The sequence below is a fragment of the Schistocerca piceifrons genome, unplaced genomic scaffold, assembly GCF_021461385.2.
Source record: "Schistocerca piceifrons isolate TAMUIC-IGC-003096 unplaced genomic scaffold, iqSchPice1.1 HiC_scaffold_1093, whole genome shotgun sequence".
Classification (NCBI taxonomy): domain Eukaryota; kingdom Metazoa; phylum Arthropoda; class Insecta; order Orthoptera; family Acrididae; genus Schistocerca; species Schistocerca piceifrons.
This window is the reverse complement of record NW_025726900.1, coordinates 67,501-72,500: the sequence shown is the minus strand read 5'-3', so window position 1 is coordinate 72,500 and position 5,000 is coordinate 67,501. Positions and strand designations below refer to the sequence as shown.

At 53.3% G+C, this 5,000-nt stretch overlaps 1 non-coding gene across 1 annotated transcript in view; it reads left to right on the top strand.

The window, feature by feature from the left end:
- Nucleotides 1-3,502: 3,502 nt before the first annotated feature.
- Nucleotides 3,503-5,000, top strand: part of LOC124727256 — a 1,909-nt gene continuing 411 nt past the window's right edge. The window contains exon 1 of the ribosomal RNA XR_007007036.1: nt 3,503-5,000. This exon is cut by the window's right edge and continues 411 nt beyond it. This is a non-coding gene — a ribosomal RNA (small subunit ribosomal RNA).

Genomic DNA, 5,000 nt, shown 5'->3' with positions numbered 1-5,000 from the left:
AGAGACGCGATCGCGTTGCTCACTGTACGGCGTCCGATACCGAGCCATCAGCATGTCGGTCCCCATGCGCGTTGCACTCGCACTCGCAGTCGCAAAAACGTGGGGCAAATATATTACGCGGAAGAGTTATAACAGACCGAGCCCCACTGCATGAGGGGAGTCTTTGTCACTAATGTACACAGATGGAACATTTTGGACTGGAACCAGATTACCCGTACACACGGCGCTGATTAGTAATCAATGCAGAGCCATCAAACTACAGAATATATATACAACTGTCCGTATACATGCTGAAAGAGTCTGCCCACAATGGGAACCACACGTCAGCCAGCCACTCTGATCACGCACCACTCTCTGCTTCTAACGGGCGCACATACAATATGTAAGCACCAGCATGGAACAACATCCAGTGCATCCTCTCCGCCACATTACACAATCCACACTATCACAACCAGACCAGGAGGTCCATGCGGAAAATACAATATCCCACCCTTTCGACATCCACCATTGCGCAGATCAGGCACCAACACCCACACATGTCCTATACAACGGTGCACCCAACATCACAATAGTACCTCCTGTCACAGCGCACAAACAATGACATGAGTCAAAGACACAGGTCTGACACAAGCATAGAATTGGAGCGCCGCCTCTAATAAGCCAAATGTGCATCCTGACGTGACAAATCTGATCATGTCACAAGCATTCACTTACTATAATCACTATCAACGAACCTGCCGCCCCCGCCCCCCCCTACACCTTTCCTTACAACAACGTGTAACCTAACCTAACCTAACCTATGTTGTACCTTAACCTAACCTATGTTGTACCTTAACCTAACCTATGTTGTACCTTAACCTAACCTATGTTGTGCCTTAACCTAACCTATGTTGTGCCTTAACCTAACCTATGTTGTGCCTTAACCTAACCTATGTTGTGCCTTAACCTAACCTATGTTGTGCCTTAACCTAACCTATGTTGTGCCTTAACCTAACCTATGTTGTGCCTTAACCTAACCTATGTTGTGCCTTAACCTAACCCATGTTGTGCCTTAACCTAACCCATGTTGTGCCTTAACCTAACCCATGTTGTGCCTTAACCTAACCCATGTTGTGCCTTAACCTAACCCATGTTGTGCCTTAACCTAACCCATGTTGTGCCTTAACCTAACCCATGTTGTGCCTTAACCTAACCCATGTTGTGCCTTAACCTAACCCATGTTGTGCCTTAACCTAACCCATGTTGTGCCTTAACCTAACCCATGTTGTGCCTTAACCTAACCCATGTTGTGCCTTAACCTAACCCATGTTGTGCCTTAACCTAACCCATGTTGTGCCTTAACCTAACCCATGTTGTGCCTTAACCTAACCCATGTTGTGCCTTAACCTAACCCATGTTGTGCCTTAACCTAACCCATGTTGTGCCTTAACCTAACCCATGTTGTGCCTTAACCTAACCTATGTTGTGCCTTAACCTAACCCATGTTGTGCCTTAACCTAACCCATGTTGTGCCTTAACCTAACCCATGTTGTGCCTTAACCTAACCCATGTCGTGCCTTAACCTAACCCATGTCGTGCCTTAACCTAACCCATGTCGTGCCTTAACCTAACCCATGTCGTGCCTTAACCTAACCCACGTCGTGCCTTAACCTAACCCACGTCGTGCCTTAACCTAACCCACGTTGTCGCCTAACGTAACCCACGTTGTCGCCTAAACCTGCTCTGTAATTGTTATACGACTCGTTCAATTAGTGTAGTGTTGCCCACCCGCAACCCTCGCAATATAGTTCGCTACTCGCACTCCCCGCTCCCCTGTGTATCGCTTCATGTTAAACACCTTGCAAGTCTTGCTCACTTTCCACATGCTCCTGCTGTACACTGTAATGTGGATGGCAGCAGGACGTACATGCCGCCCCTCCCCACGTCCCCACCTTGCCCCCTGCCTTCGCAAGCTGGTTGGTGAGAACTTTGCATGTTCAATGCCCTCCGCATGCGACGTACTCAGGCTACGTTGTGGTGCGGCCTGTGTCAACTGTCCGCTAATGTCGTACGCGTAAACCACAATCTGTACTGCACATTCGTCCTTATGTACTGAATGATACATCGTGGCACATGTGTGACCGTACAACGACTGCGCCCAAAAACGGCGGACCATACAGTGCAAATATTGTGCACGCAGCTACGTGTCGTCTCCCTATGAGAGCTGGATTGCAGTGTGGTACGCCATAGAGACGTGTGGGAGGAACGGACGCCGTGGATGGCGATCAGCATGAGCTGTCTGTTGATGTATTCGGACCTAGTCGTCTCTCCTCACACACCGTGATGGCATGGTGCACCGCGTTCCATATCTGCGACATGCTACAGAGGCCGGTTGACAGTCGTTCGAGCAATGGACATCGCATACGTACGGGGGCCACCTTCCACGTATTGTCTAGGCGTGCACATTTTGTTGCGTGTATGTGGGCAGACGTAGTGTGGCGTGACACCTGACACAGGCATGCAATAATCGTGGAAGTTGCAAATGGCGATGGACGCCTGCGTTTTCTGGTGAAGTTACGCAAATGAACAAATGGTAACCTGTTGTGGTGCGGTTGTTCTCGCTAGGGGTGAATCGGTGATGGCGACGATAGGTTGAGGTACTAACCGGTTGTTCCAGCGATACCCACCATGCCGACGAAACTGAACGGCATCTGGGTGTGAAGCGATACGCGGCGGTGGCTGGGTGGGACCGTCCCCGGCCGGTGAGGGGGCGCCTCCCGGCGTGCTGGCCGCGCGGTGCGTGGGCGCACGCGCTACAGCCGGCTGGTGGGGGCGGCCAGTGGCAGGCGCGCCGGCCGACGGACGCGGCAGGCGTCGCAGCTGCGCGCCGGCGCACCCTGCGCGCGGCGCCGTGCGGCCAAAGTAGGTCCTCGCGGGCCCGGTGCGAAGCGCGGTGGACATCTTCAGTGTGCTGGTCCGATTGAGGACTGTGTGCGTTGAGGATGCGCTGCCGCCCGGCGCTCGGCGCCGCGACGCCGTCTGCTGCTCGGTCGCCCCAGCGGTTCTCGCTGGTGGTTTGTATCGCAGCTGTGCGGATGTGTTGGCGCGTGCGCTGTGCTGGGAGAGTTCGCTTCGGCACCCAAGTGGGGCTTTTGTCCTTCTGTGGCGCTGGCGTTGGAGCTGCCGGTCACCGTAGGTGGCGCGTGTTGTCTCCCGCCGGCAATGCCACGACAGCACGCTCCCGGGCCTCTGTCGGCAGCGGCAAGCTCAGTTGGGAGCACGGGTGGTCGCACCGAAAGCGTCTACTCGCCTAACTCCGGGCGATTGCGCCTCTCTCGAACCCGACCAAGTACTTGGGACGGCGCTGCGCGCCGCCGGGACCTGAGAGGGTTTCGAGGTGTATTGTGCAGGGGAGCTCAGCCTCCTCCTGTTTGCAGAATGATTGAGCGGACGCTTGCGTGTTCGCGCGGGCCCCCGGGACACACTCCCGGGCGGCCGGCTGCTCAGCTCTAGTTGACGCAGCTCCCTGGTTGATCCTGCCAGTAGTCATATGCTTGTCTCAAAGATTAAGCCATGCATGTCTCAGTACAAGCCGCATTAAGGTGAAACCGCGAATGGCTCATTAAATCAGTTATGGTTCCTTAGATCGTACCCACGTTACTTGGATAACTGTGGTAATTCTAGAGCTAATACATGCAAACAGAGTCCCGACCAGAGATGGAAGGGACGCTTTTATTAGATCAAAACCAATCGGTCGGCTCGTCCGGTCCGTTTGCCTTGGTGACTCTGAATAACTTTGGGCTGATCGCACGGTCCTCGTACCGGCGACGCATCTTTCAAATGTCTGCCTTATCAACTGTCGATGGTAGGTTCTGCGCCTACCATGGTTGTAACGGGTAACGGGGAATCAGGGTTCGATTCCGGAGAGGGAGCCTGAGAAACGGCTACCACATCCAAGGAAGGCAGCAGGCGCGCAAATTACCCACTCCCGGCACGGGGAGGTAGTGACGAAAAATAACGATACGGGACTCATCCGAGGCCCCGTAATCGGAATGAGTACACTTTAAATCCTTTAACGAGTATCTATTGGAGGGCAAGTCTGGTGCCAGCAGCCGCGGTAATTCCAGCTCCAATAGCGTATATTAAAGTTGTTGCGGTTAAAAAGCTCGTAGTTGGATTTGTGTCCCACGCTGTTGGTTCACCGCCCGTCGGTGTTTAACTGGCATGTATCGTGGGACGTCCTGCCGGTGGGGCGAGCCGAAGGCGTGCGACCGCCCCGTGCGTGCTCGTGCGTCCCGAGGCGGACCCCGTTGAAATCCTACCAGGGTGCTCTTTATTGAGTGTCTCGGTGGGCCGGCACGTTTACTTTGAACAAATTAGAGTGCTTAAAGCAGGCAAGCCCGCCTGAATACTGTGTGCATGGAATAATGGAATAGGACCTCGGTTCTATTTTGTTGGTTTTCGGAACCCGAGGTAATGATTAATAGGGACAGGCGGGGGCATTCGTATTGCGACGTTAGAGGTGAAATTCTTGGATCGTCGCAAGACGAACAGAAGCGAAAGCATTTGCCAAGTATGTTTTCATTAATCAAGAACGAAAGTTAGAGGTTCGAAGGCGATCAGATACCGCCCTAGTTCTAACCATAAACGATGCCAGCCAGCGATCCGCCGCAGTTCCTCCGATGACTCGGCGGGCAGCCTCCGGGAAACCAAAGCTTTTGGGTTCCGGGGGAAGTATGGTTGCAAAGCTGAAACTTAAAGGAATTGACGGAAGGGCACCACCAGGAGTGGAGCCTGCGGCTTAATTTGACTCAACACGGGAAACCTCACCAGGCCCGGACACCGGAAGGATTGACAGATTGATAGCTCTTTCTTGATTCGGTGGGTGGTGGTGCATGGCCGTTCTTAGTTGGTGGAGCGATTTGTCTGGTTAATTCCGATAACGAACGAGACTCTAGCCTGCTAACTAGTCGCGTGACATCCTTCGTGCTGTCAGCGATTACTTTTCTTCTTAGAGGGAC